Below are 15,076 nucleotides of genomic sequence, written 5' to 3'. Positions count from 1 at the left end.
CTCAGCTCACCTTCTCTGCTACTGAAAACTAACTTGTTTTTGCTCTTTCCTGGTTCTGATGAAGGATCCCAGACCTGAAGCTTTTCCCTTTCTACAGATTCTGCCTGACCTGCTGAGTGATTCCAGCATTTTCTGGTTTTATTTCAGGTTTGCAGCATTTGCAGCTTCAAACAGTCTGATGGAGGAACTCAGTGGGTTGAGCAGCATCTGTGAACGTTTTGTCAACATTTTGGGTCTTGATTCAGGGTTTCGACCCGAAATGTCAACAATGCCTTTCCTCCCACAAATGCCGCTCGACCCACTGATTTCCTCCAGCAGATTGTTTGCTGCTCCAGATTCAAGCATTTGCAGTCTCTTGTGTCTCGATTGCAGCATTTTCAGTCTTTATTTTGATTTCCTAGATCTGAATCACTATACAAACATCCATGATCTACAAGGAACAGAGACCTAGCATTCAGCTCACATATATCAGAAAATCACAATTGTTTTCTTCATTTTTTCCAAAAATAGACTGGTAGTGAATAAGACCTGCACCACCAAAACATATAGGTGATGATTTGATTTTGGATGATGGTTATTAGATTCTGTACCTGTTATACGGATATCTTCAGATATATGTGCTCCTCTGAGATCATGTCTTTCCATTCTCCTTCCTGCAGGAACAGTGACAAAAATAGACCTTTAACTTCACACTTCCATTCCTATTTATTTCCAGATACACAAGATTAGAATAATACCATTTAAAAAAAAACTCCCTCTGAACAAACAAGAAAAGTCTGCAGAACAGATTTCCTTGAAAGCAGTACCCTTTTATTTCCCTCCTGAAAATCTGTAGGCACTGTTCCTGGAGGTAAGGCCAGGATTTCATTCATCAGTGTCCTCTAGACCTGACCCTTACATGATTTTATATCATCAGCAAAGAAGTAGTGGGATGGAAGTGGGAAGTTAGGGCTTTTGCCAACAGTTACTCATGGCTCAGCAGGCAGTAACTTTGCCTCTTAAGTCAAAGAGCTGTGCATCCCAGAGACTTCAGGAAAAATATCTATGAAGCTACTCAAGTACAGTACTGAGGGAATGTTTTATGAATTGGAAGTGCTGTTTTCTAATGGGACATAAAATTATGATCCTGCCTACACTTGAAGATGAATGTAAGAGATTTCATGACACTGAAGTTCAAAGCATGTGCACCTTGATCAGAGTTTAAACCTCGAACAATGAAGCAGATTATTAACTGTAATCCCGTCATTGTTTGTGAAAATATCAGCTGTGAATTGGCCTGAGTTCCCAACTTTACAAAATGTTTCTGCCTTAAAAAATACTTTGTGTCTCTAAACTGTATGAAGTATCACATGGTCATGATGAACGTATTATTGGTATTATTTTGTTCTTTCTTTGTCAAACCAGAAAATACTCATGCCTCCATGAGCGCATTTTAAGTTTCCATTTGAAAATGTGCTACCTGCCTGCTTTTGGTCAGGATGTATGCTGCCAAGATCTGTTCTCAAGATCACTGTGTCTTCATCTTACACTCTTTGCCAAGTTCTAATCCATTTTATTTTAAAAGGTCTTACTTTTTCTTCAGAGGTGCAGAGTGCAGAGTTTGGCCTCACCAGTAAGGGGGCCCAGCAACACTCACTAGAAGATTGATAAACCACCTCATTGTTTGAATTAGCTTCCACTTCTTTGCTGGACCCAACCCAATTGGAGAAATGGGGACCCCCAACATGGCAATTCTCTATCTTTTAGGTAGTTCCTAATGTCAAAGAACTTGTAACATTTCAGGTGGACATTCCTCCCTTTAAACAGTGGATAGCTAAATCTTGAAATAAGGAGGAATGCAGCATTACTGTTACCTTACAATTTTCCAATCTGTCATGCCTGACCACAGCTCAAATTATGGTAGGAAGGTGGAGGTGGGAACTAGGATCCTTTCAAAGCAGAAGCTTCAGACCACTAATAATCACAGGTATGGGTTAATCACTTCATTGACAGTTACTGAAGTATTCTGAAACCTCAGTTTACATCAAACAAGAAGTGCTCATGTTTGGAAATGACATGTTCAAAACTGAAAATGTTGAAGAATAATATGGAGCAAAGAAGCATATAGATTAGCTATCAAAACAAATATAACTATATAATATTGCATTATTTTTAAATCCTCAGTTGTATACTTAACTCAAGGCCTGCTGTTTACTCTCAATGTTGCTACAGATTTTTTAAATAATCCATGGATGACCAATTGTGATTTAATGTGTTTTTCAGGAACTGCATGTTGTCTCTTGGAATTCCCTCCCTGAACATCTCAGGCTGTGAAAAGCAGGCAGCTCCAGGGCAAACTGCCAGCATTTCTCCGTGTATGTGCCACTAAGTTCATGCTGTCCTATGCAAACATGGAAGTCCTGAACTTGCTGACAATTACTGGCAATTTCTCAATTATACGCCAACACTGGATCCCCGGTGAGGCCACACTTAGATTTGGCATTACATCTCCAGGATGTACATTAGGAATTCTGTGAATGACAAATGCATTAGCTAATTTACATTTTTTTCTGAATCAATTCAGTTTACTTAAATGTTATAAATCATTTTGAGTGTTTTATTTGTCTTAATTTTATCCAATGTTTGGAAATGTTTAAAACTTTTCAGCATTTTTAAAGTTTTTTAATATTTTTTGAATGTGTTGGAATGCTTCTGAATGGGAAGGCATTCAGAAAGATTAATAGTTCTTGTCAAATTTGTCAGCTGGCTTAGATAATTGAAGTGGGAGGAGCTGGTTGCTCTGGATCAATAATATAGTAAAAAATAGATGAGAACCTTTTCTGAGACACCTAAAACCTACGTAACAAATCAGGACCTGAGATGTTAGATCCTCTGGATTATTAGCTGTGCCACTTGTAAACTGGCAAACAGTAAACAGAAGTTAAACACATCGGAAGGAGTGGTTTGGGAAAGGGGGTTTTCATTCCATGGGACACTGGCATTGGTACCTGGACAGGAAGGACTGTGCCAGTGGAATGGTTCCAGGTTCCAATTGAAGTGGGATGGGATCAGAGTCCTTGCAAAAGAAATCATATTGGCAACTTTAACCTACCAAATAGGAGAGGTAAGGTTTCAACTGGGAAAGGTATTAGATGAGATTAACTTAAAATGAAGAGAGCACAGCAATAGTTAGAAATTGTGTATTCTTTACTGCAGTTAAAGGGAGGAGAATGTACATAAACTAGCAGCAACAAAAAAAGTTTATGAACAGAAGGACAAGTCACGATGTGTGGCCCAGTTAGACTTCCTTTGTACAAATGCACAGAATATGAGACAAACTGGAAATTAAGGTTGGAGACATTGTAACCGTTCCTGAGACACAGCTGCAAGGTAGACAGGACTGAGAACTGATAGTTTCAGGTGATAATCACTCTCACATCTCCTCTGCATCTTTTGCTCTTCATTTCAAATCGATGTCCCCTGGTCTTTGAAGAATGAAACAACTTTTTTTTCTATTTTCATTATTTTAACTTGTCATGAGCTTGTACACTCTATTAGATCTCTCAGCCTCTTTTGCTCAAGGGAGAAAAACTTTGTCTACTCCAATCTAACCATGCAGTGGAAATTCCTCATCTCTGGAATCATTCTAATAAATTGCTTCTTCACAATGTCTGGGACCTTCACATTCTGAATGTGTAGTGACCAGGACTGCATACGTTACTTCAGTTATGACCTAAACAGTGTTTTATAAAGGATCAGCATAATGTCTACTCCAAACTTCTACTTATGAAGCCAGCAAACCCTGAGCTCTATAAACCACTCACTTAACATGTCCTTAACCCTCAAGGATACATGCGAACATGCACACAGGTCCATTGGTTCCTGTGCATCCTTTAGAACAGTGCCATTTAATCTCTTTTGTCTCTCCTAATTCTTTCGGCCAAAATGTATCATTCATGTTCCCCTATAAAATTTATCAGGCCCATTCTGCCAGCCTATCTGTGTCCTCTTGCAATCCATTACTGATGATAAAGGAAGGAATACTTTTGATGATGAGGGCTAATAAAAATGAGAGGATAAAATGGATGGAATGCATCGGAGGTCAAATATAGGCGCCTCTAACCTCTTGCTCCACTCTAGCCTCACCACTGATTTCAGTGGTGTTTTGTAAGTTGCTGAGCCAAGGGACTGGGCAAACCTAGCCCCGCTGTTTTATGCCAACCATAGTACCAGAGCTATTTGAATGGTGAGTTGAAAGGTTAGGTTGGATTTTTTAAAAAGTTATTTTTCTTTATCTCAAAGTTTATCTATGTTCTATGGGTGGGCCCTACTTCCTACTGCCTGAGGTCCAGTCGAACCTCGTGACCCACAGGAGCTGCACAGTTGCAAGAAGTTGGTGTGACTGTGAGGGTAGTGCATGGGATGGCTGTGGTCAGACTCAGCACAATCCAGCTCAATGGATAGAATGCGGAATTACAAATGGACTTACGACAAGGGAGCTGTATGCAGGTACCATATTAGCAGTTGTGAGGTAACAGAATGTATTAATGAAGAAATTAGACGAGCATATAATAAATGCAGTAATGAGAAATTATAGTCAATTTAGACTGGGATGAACAGAATAGCTCTTATCAGAAAGGTAGCGGTTTTCTTGAGTGTGTTCGGGATAGTTTGCCTCATCAATATATCAAAGGCCCATTTTAGATTTAATAACAAGGAATAAGTTAGATTTCATTAGCAGCCAAATTTTGTTTGAACATTTATCTAATAATAATCATAATAGACCAGATTGTATCAACCCACTCTGCAACCCCTCTCACCATTCTGCGCTTGCTCCCAATCGCCATGAAGCTTCAGCTCTGCAACCATCCCCTAAGTGGAGCAGGTGGCCAGCCCTCTAGATGCAGCATTACCTTTTTAATTAAGGCTGGTGATTAAATGAATGAATGATTCAAATGAATGGGACTGTGCTAGATGTGGCAGCCATAGATCAGGGCATTACAGAACTCCTCCCTCCCTCCACCCCCCCACAACCCCCACCCCAGTAGTCAATGAGAACAAGAAAGAGTCTACATCTTGGTGTGGATGACTTCAGTGAATTGAAACAGAGACTGTGTTTAGTATACATGTAAAATCTGTTAGTGTGGAAAATGGCATTAAAAAACGAGTGGGAGATAGTGAAGAAGAATTTAGTAGGATACAGACTTAGGGAGCAGGTGATGCAATTGTGAAAAAGGTAGTAACGAACATCATAAGACACCAAAACATAGAAAAATGAAAAAAGACAGATTGTGATGAAGATAACAAGAAGTGTGTAAGGAAACAAGTGGAAGGGATTTTCCACTGGGGAGCAAGCTCTTTGGTCACCTGCCTGTAATGCATCTTTCTCCCAGAATGCTCCCAGCTGACCGAGGCTACCGTAATGTAGGGTGTCTCTAAACATAACTATCAGGTTCAGCCTCTAAAAAGGCTTTGGCAGCCTCCTGCCACACTGGCTTCCAGAGCTATCATTTAAAATGAATGTTTGTGAATGTCCTTGACTGTCACAAACATCCAAAAATACTCTACAGAGAAATTAAAATATTACTAAGACAATTAAAAATCAAAGCATCTAGAAACATTTGCACACTCTTGAAAACAATTAAACTAACTCAATTAAATCTTATAAAAAGGAAATTAACTTTTCCATGACGTTCTGTAGACAGCCTTTTCCTGCCATTGATTTCAATGGACCCACTGCATCTCAGTGGGCACTGGATATCAGTCAGCAGATTTTCTGGTCTAAGAGCTGGGCACTTAGGGAAGGTTGCACTTCCCAGCTGAACTCCTTTAAGTGCAAGATTAAGACTACAAGTTGCTCTACTGAAAGAGAGTATATAAAGAAACATGGAAGGAATAACAAAGCTGCCAGAGAAAATGTTTATAGTTACATCAGGAAAATGAGGATGCTTGAAGGAAAGCGTCCCTTTCAAAAAACAACGGTGATAATATTATGAATGGCACACTAAATACTTATTTGCATTTGTTTCCACAATAGAACAAAAGGATAAAATCCAAACTCCCCAAGGAAACTAAATTTGAACCAAGGCCAAAGTCACTGCATAACGATGGGCAAAGTGGTACAGTTAATAGAACTGCTGCCTCACAGCTCCAACAACCAGGGTTCAATCCTGACCTTTAGTGCTTTTTGTGTGAAGTTTACATATTTTCCCTGTCACCTTTAGGGTTTCCTCCAGGTATTCCGATTTCCTGCGACAGCTCAAAGACATGTGGGTTGATAGGTTAATTGGCCACTTTGAATTGCTGCTAGTATGTAGGTGAATGATAGTATCTGGGGGAAGTTGATGGGTTTGCAGGGAAGAATAAAGTGAGAAGGCCTTTCTTTTCAATGCTAAATGACACAATTAGTGTAAGCAAATTGGCAGCAATGAAGAAAATAATGGCTTTGAGGAGAGACAGATCTCTGTCTCAGGGAATCAAAGGAAGTAGATGAGAACATTGCAGATGGCCCAACAATAATCAACCAAAATTCTTTTGATTCATAAACTATTCCTTTAAGTTGGAAAATTACACATATGGCTCCACTATTTAAGAATGGAAGGGGAACTATACATCAGTTAGACTAACATCTGCTGTTGGAAAATTACCAGTGTCTATAATTAATAGTTGATCAGAGAGTCACATATAAAAATTGAAGAACCGGAAAAGGCAATTAAAACAGCGAACATGTCAATGCCTATGGGTACTATTTATATGGCCTTCTGAAAGGCACTTGATAAATTCTTCATGGGAGGTTGTTAACTAAGAATAAAACTAAAGGAGCTGAGGGAAAATTATTCAGCTAACTATGAAACTGGCCTAACAATAGGTAGGGGTTAGGGATAAAGGGCATGCCAGACCATTGCCGAAATGACAGGTGCAACTTGTGGCAAAACACAAAGATGTGTTAGAGGCCGTTCTATTCACATATTTATTATCAAAGATAGATGCTGGGATGAAGAGCCAAGTAAACAAGTTCCCTGATGACATCGAGATAGGCAGCAACAAAGAGATATTAACAAATTGAATGAATGTTTAAGACTGCAGCTGCAAATTGATTTCAATATCAGCAAAAGTGAGGACATCGACTTTACATCTAAAAGAATAGATTAGAGTACATTCTCAATGGGAAGAAACCGGATGCAGAGGGGTTGAAAGAGATTTAGGTTGTTGGATCATTAAAGCGTACAGGCTCAAATCAAAAATCAGGAAAATTAATGAAATGTTGTCCTTTATTCCAAGAGATCAGGAGTAACATTGGTTGGAAATATGCTGCAAATACTGAAAGCCTTGAGGCCACACCAGGAATGCTTTGAGCAATTCTGGGCATCACACCTCAAAAGGGATGTCTTGTCTGTGGAGGGAGCATAATTTAGACTTACCAGAATGTTATCTGAACTCCAAAGGGCTCAATTATGATGCAAGATTACACAAATGGAGTTATTTTCCCTGAAAATTAGAAGGTTAGATGGCAATCTGAACAAAGTTTTCAAAATGTTAAAGGGAAAGATGGAGAGTAATTAATTCTGCTTGATAGGGAAAAGAGGATGTTGACATTGTCTGAAGTCACAGCCAGACCTTTCAACAGTGAAATTAAAAAACATAGATTAGAGCTTTTTCCCACAACAATCGTTGTTGTTAAAGACATTGTTAATTTTAATTCTGGTCCACCAGGTGGTCTTGCTGCTATTAAAGTCCTTTAAAGAATGATCGGCAAGGAGGAGCTGGGCAGGAGTGCCAACTTCAGTGCTGTACAACTCTATGGCTCTAATACCCTTTCACAATGCCTTCATGAGGCAAAGAGTGAAACTAAGCATACATATGATTTATAGTTGTTCCATTGCATTGAATATCCTTAAATAATGTTCAAAAATAAAGCTGAAATATAACAAAAACTACAGCTTTATTCTTTTTTTCTTGCTTTGGGAAATGGGGGAAAATACTCTCAAAGAAAGGCCATCATAATTTGCAGGAGACGTGCGTGACTGTGCAGCTCTGATTGTTGTTTTTGATGCTCGAATTAGTTCTTAATAACTTTGATATGGCTGTGTAAGTATCTGCACTCTCAGGCTGAACTAGGCTGGCTAAATATTCTTATGTACTCTGTGCTGCATTGGTTGAGGATTATTTATAATCCCAATGGATGACATAGAACATTTAGTTTTATTCCCTTTAGGAATAGTTAGGAAATAGTAACCTGCTTGGAAATTTGAACTGTGCAGTGTTTAACTTTAAAATGCTTGTTATGTTTATATAAACAAATTAAGGGTGTGCAGACTTTTAATGATATTCATTACTGAAACAGTTCTCTACTTCCCCTGACCCAGCTTCTTAGCTCCGTTTAGCCTATATCAATTTTTCTTTTCTTGAAGCAATAAAAAACATTGATTGATGTTACTACCTCTGTTGTGTAAGCAGGTTAATGTTGTCCATTTTATTACATGTGGTAGATCTCATATTTTGTTTCACTGCCAATCTTTTATGATGTTTTTGTTTGTTTAGTTGGGTTTTTTCCTGTGATTTAACTTTCCTGCTGTGCTGATTGTGGATTCTTGATAAAACAAAGGGAGAATATAAAAGTAACAGAAGCCAGTAAACGAAGACAAAAAAAAGCAAAATCGAAAAAAAAGTGAAGAATGGCTGATCCCAATTGGTTCAGACTATAGCAAATTCTATTGGCTATAATATAATTACCCAACCGAAACATTGAGTAAGGAATGATAAAACATCGCTTTGTCAATATAAATATCTCTAGAATGTATATTAAACATAATAAAAATTGAAGTTGTCCGATATTTACTATAAAGCTGATTCATCTACTTATATACAGTGATATGTGCAAGAATATAAATTTGATAGGTTTTGGAAGGACAAACCTCTGTGTCCTTAATGTTGTGGGCCCAATATGCATGCATCTATAATCTCTTGTTGTAAAAGGTTTCAATTGATTATTGTGGGACCTGTGCACCTGTTTGCCTTCCCTTGCACAAGCCCTTGATTAAGTTTCCTTCTCATTATTTTACTGGAGGTATTAATCAGTTTATTTTAGAGAGACGAATGCCTTAACTAAAATTGTCAAAAGAGGAATTTGGCATGACTGCACAGAGCTGTTGTAAAATAACAATAGCCACAGTAATACTTACATTCTAATATTACCAGCAGTTTCAATGAGTTAGACTATGGAGCTGAAGTATTAAAAAGAATTTGAATTCCTGTTTACTCTGACCTGTAGTGCTCTGTGTACAGTATTTTTTTATTCATTTTTCAGGATGTGGGCATTACTAGCAGAGCCGGCACTATTGCCCATCACTAAATGCCCTTATAAAGAAGGTGAGGATTTCTTGAACTATTGCAGTCCCTGGTTGGCAAGACTAGGTCTTTATTCCTTGGAACATAAGAGAATGAGGGGCCACCTTATAGAAGTGTTTAAAATTATGAGAGGCATCGATAAGATGGACAGTAACAGTCTTTTCCCCAGGGTAGGGGAGTCCAAAACTAGGGGGTGTAAGTTTAGGATGAGAGGGGAAAGATTTAAAAGGGACCTGAAGGGCAACTTTTTCACGCAGAGGGTGATGAGTATATGGAACAAGCTGCCAGAGCAAGTGGTTGAGGCAGGTATAATAGTATCACTTAAGAAGCACTTGGATAGGTCCTTGGAGGGGAGGGACCTGGAGGGATATGGGCCAAACACAGGAGATTGGGACTAGCAAGGTGGACAAGGTGGTCGGCATGGACTGGTTGGACTGAAGGGCCTGTATCTGTGCTGTATTGCTCTATGACTCAATGGTAAAGGTACTCTCTTACAGCCTTTGGGTGAGGAGTTTCAGGATGTAGATCCAGTCATCATTTAGGAACAGCGATATAGTTCCTGATGGGGGTGATGTCTAACATTGAGAGGAAGGTGCAGTGGCGCATTTCCACACACTTGCTGGCTTTTCCCTTCTCGTTGGATGTTGTGGGATTTTGAAGTGAAAACAGTGGCCAAGGTGAGTAAGTGCAGTGCATTCTGTTGATGGTACATATTGCAGACATATGCAAATGGTGGCAGAGGAAATGAAAGTTTAGTGGAGTAGATAGGGTGCAATCAAATGGACTGCTTTGTCCTGATGGTCTTGTGTGTTGTCGGAACTGCACATCCAGGCAAGTGGAGAATTTTCCATTACACTCCGGATTTGTACCTTGTGAATGGTGGAGTATCTGGAGGTGAGAACTTCATGAATTGGTGAATTGGGGCAGACTTTTTGTAAGTCCTGAATTCTAACACTGGTTTTGATGGAAGCTGCCCTGTCCTGTCACCTATCTCTCCATGGAGTCCATCAGGCAGAACAAACATAAGCAGTTTTCCCAAGTCTCAGACTGAGAAATCTGCCTGCTGAACCTGCCACAGGTTAAACCTGATGCAAGAGTAACATCCCCATTGAGATTAATGGGGAGAAACAGCTGCCCGGAGAACAGGAGATCCTTTCATTTGTTTTAATTCCGTTACTTAAATGTGTTTAATTGCTCTTAAATGCATACAAGTATTTTTTTTAAATATTCTTCTTATGTTTTAATGGTTCCCAGGTGTTTTTGAATGTCACAGACCATATGATTGCCAGTGGTGTGTGTGCCTTTGGACCACACTCAGAGACCAGCTCCCAGCACATCAAAGACACTTACAAGCATTCAATTTCGGTGATGGTTTCAACAGCCATTGAGCATGAGGGCAGCACATCACCAACTGCCAAAACCATTCTGTAACAGAAGCCAGCCAATTGCTCAGGGAAAGGCCTTACACTGCACTGTGCAGCCACTCTGAGACCAGGACATGAACTGAGTGGAAGAGAAAGGTTGAGGGTAATGAGCAGGTATTTGATTAAAAATATCACACAAGGGTCTGTATCTATTCATAAATGAGATAAAGACATTGCCTTCTGTTTCATCATCTAAGTTTGTGAATGATACAAAGATGGGCTGCCTTACAAACTGTGTTGTGAGAAGCATGAAATTGCAAAGAGAAATTAATGTAAAGTAAATTGGGAAAACCATGGGAAATGTGGAATTAAATGGGGTACAGCTGGAAGTGGAGTTGCAGACTGTCCTGAAGATTCACATTAAAAGTTCATTAAAATGTCATAGGAAAATCCAGAAAATAATCAACAATGCAAAGGGGATACTGGCCTATATATGTTAAGGATGGAGAACAACATAAGTTATCCTACAGCTATGCAAAGCCTTGGTTAGAATATACCTGGAACACTGTGACCAGTTCTGGGCACCATGCATTGGAAGAATACAATGGCACAGAACACAAATACAGTTTAAATTTACCAGAAGGATATTCAGCTTCCATATATTAAATTATGAGAAGAGATTACAGAAACTACAGTTGTATTCTCTAGAATTTAGAAGATTAAGGATGATTTAATTTTTCTTTCTTTTTCAATCCTTTTATTAATTTTCAAATTAGTACAAAATAATATATATAACATTAGTAATTATACATGTGGTGCTAAGAGATCAGGATAGCAATCATAACAGTTAAAATATATAATCACAAGGAGTAAAAAAAAGTAATCTAGACCTCCCGTTCTCTTATTAATTGAACAAATACAAAAGGAAAGATTGAAAAGAAATGAAATTTAATTATATGAAAGAAGAACCCCCAAATCAAAAAAAAATTGATAATAAACCAAAAAAAACCAAAAAAAACTGGACTGATATTTCTTCAATTAAAAAGAAAAAGAAACATTACGATGTCATCAACTCCGCTCCTCTTAATTTAAGTTTTCAAGGTATTTAGGATAACTAATATGGTAACTAGAAAGAAACTGGTGCTACATTGATGTCATTTGTATATGCATGGATGAGATATTTTTGATCCAATAGCAAAACCATTTACAAAATGAAATCTATTTCTAAAATATTCCTTTCATTTTACAGTACAGTGTATGAAGGTGAAAATATAACGTACCATTGTATGTCGCTTGAGAGGTAACTGTCTGTATTTTACATCATTATTATTGCAGACATTACAAGACTGAATGAAGAGAAATGTTTTCACTCAGAGGTTGGTGAATCTTTGGAATTCTCTGCCCTGTAAAGCTATGGCAGCTCAGTCATTAAGTTCATTCAGATCAGCGATCAATAGTTTTCTGGATGTTACAGGAATCAAGGGAAATGGAGACAGTGCAGGAAATTGATGTTGAGAAATTATGTTTTGTATCTCATGGTTCCAGCATTTTTTTTCTCCTTTCCTCTGTCCTCATTCATCTCCCTCTATTTACTTTTCCTCCAGACAGATCACCTTCAATTAGCTTCACCACCTTCAGTCGGTCGGCACCTCTACCACTTCAATCTCTCTTAATTTCCACTTTACCTCAGATACCCTCACCCCTTCTTCTCTGCACCTTAAACTATGTTCAATTTCTAGTTTGTCCTAATTCAGATGAGAAGTCATTGGCCTGAAATGTCAAGTTTTTTTTTCTCTATCCACATATGCTGCCTGACCTTCTGAGTATTTCCAGAATTTCCCTTTATTTATTTTCGGATTGCCAGCACCTGCACCTTTTGCTTTTTAACTCCCCAGGGCTTGTAGTTTCATATTTAATAGCTGTGAAATCTGCCATTACTTGAAGGTAATATACAAAATATGCTCAAATCTTTCTGTGGTTGTGAATTACCATAAAATGATCCATTTTGTGATGTTATAAGTTTAGCAAACTGAGCTACTAAATTAATTCAACAAACGTAATGCAATTGTCATGCCTTCACTCATTAAATACATGCAGACCAACACACTAATTCCAAACCAGTTCAACAAACATTGCAGTGAAAAGAATAATTGAACCAGCTCTAATGAGGACAATCCTTTCCTCTGTGATATGTTTATATTACATTTTTAGCCATGTGTGCTTTACCAGATCAAAGCCCTAGTATTCCTGTTCTTTGGACCATGGAGGCCATTAGTGGGAAAAGCATGTAAAGCCTTTGATTAATTTAAGATTCATTCCACCCTTGAAAGTTTGCATCCAAATGAATAAATTTAACTCAACTAATGGCGTGAAACCACCCAAATAATATATTTTGCACAGAAATGTATCATAGCTATTGATACATCCAGCCTACTAATTTAGTTTCCCAGACTTTTCTCATGCTATATTTATAATCATTCATTTCTCAGAGGTCAGGAGTTTGATTATTCTATTTTTGAAATTATTTAACACCAGAGAATTTGTGTTTCTTGGTGTTTGTATTTCCTTCCTTATTTGTTTTGTGTTTTGAACATCACTGACTGGGTCTGAGTGGAAGAGACAATTCCACATGAGCGAAAATGACTAATCTCCCCTTGTGCATCTCCAAACTCATCTTGTTATGAGCCCTCCCCACATTCCAAAGATGTACAAGTTAGGAAGTTATGGGCATGCTATGTTGGCACCGGAAGCATGGCAACACTTGCGGGCTGCCCCCCAAAATCACTACACAAAAGATGTATTTCACTGTGTGTTTCGATGTACATGTGACTAATAAAGACCTTATCTTATCTTATCTATTCCTGCTAAGCTACTGATTATCCAGTTCCCTTCCTGGTCCTCCTGTTAGCCTGTATTGGCTGTTCCCTCTCCTCCAGGCATTGTCTTCCTTTTCTTCAATCTGCTTCTCAAAAGAAAATCATCCAGGCCCCCTCATAAACTTCTGTGTCAATTCCAGCCTGCCTTTCCAAAGTGCTTAAACATGTAACAGCTTCCCAAATTCATGCCGACCTTTCCTAGAACTCGAGCTTCCTCCATTTGCACAGGAACAAGGAGGCTCTTATCAAAGGCATCAACAAGACTGTTGCAAAGGTAATCTATCCCTCTTCAGCCTTCTTGATCTTCCTGCAGCCTTTGACACTGTTAACCACACTGCCTTTCTCCAATCTCTCTTCACCTTCATCCTGCTTAGAGGGACATCACTCACCTGATTCTATTCTCTCTTATCATGGCCAGGGAATCAGAAGCAATGGTTTCACTTTACATGATAACACCATTACCTCAGATATCCCTCAGTTATTAAGGCTCCATACCTTCCCATTCATTATCTACACACTGCCCCCAGGCAAAACATCGCCCAAAAACATAGCTGTGTTTTTTGTTGTTGACAACCAGATCCCCTCCACCACTAGCTCTCAACTCCCCCATTGAGTCTAAAGCTTCTGACTGGATTTCTGATATCTTATAGTACATGAACAGGAATTTCTTCCTGTAGCACGCAGAGAAGACTAAAGCCATTGTTTCAACCCTATTTACAAACTCTGTTCTCCAGCCACCAATCCTGTCCCTCTCCCTGACAACCACATGAAACCCCATTTGCTGTCATGTTTGACTCAGAGAAGAGCTTTGGAGCATGTATTGAGCCATTCAATTCAGTGACATCATCTGACTCCACCCCCAAGCAACAAACCTGTTGCTGAAACCCTGATCCATGTCTTTGTTACATGTAAAAGGGAGTCAATTAGAACGTCGATGCTCTGGGAGACCTGACAACCATTGGTCTCGTTTTTGCAAGCTCTGCCCTTTGGCAGTCACCGTGTCCCCCTTTCTTTTTAATATTGAGAACCACTGTTAACTGTGCTAACTTTGGTGAGTCAGCACAGAGATTAACAGCTAGTTGATCCCAGCATTTATGCTTGGATCAAAGTCTCTGGGATTTTTCATTATTTAGCTCAATTAATTGTATCTGTCATTGTGATGGCACTTCTGTGAATGGTGCAGCTCCCAAGTTATCATCCTCTGTCCTCATCCATGCCTTTGCTGCCATCAGACTTCACCATCCTAATACTCTCCTAACCTATGCCCCTCCACCTGCTCTCAATAAATTTAAAATCAAACAAACCTCTGTTGCCCAAGTGCTGACTTATAGCAAGTTCCATTCACCTATAATGCTCATGTTTGGTTATCTAATAGACAATTAAACAGAGGCATGATTTTAAAGTTGTCACACTTGTTTTCAAATCCCTCCACATCCTCACCTCCCTTTCTCTCTGTAACCTCCTCTAGTCCTACAATCCTTCAAGGTATCTGCACTCCTCCAGTTCTGG

Source organism: Pristis pectinata, chromosome 2 (genome assembly GCF_009764475.1).
Source record: "Pristis pectinata isolate sPriPec2 chromosome 2, sPriPec2.1.pri, whole genome shotgun sequence".
NCBI lineage: Eukaryota > Metazoa > Chordata > Chondrichthyes > Rhinopristiformes > Pristidae > Pristis > Pristis pectinata.
The sequence above is the reverse complement of the archived record's forward strand: the minus strand, read 5'-3'. Positions refer to the sequence as shown.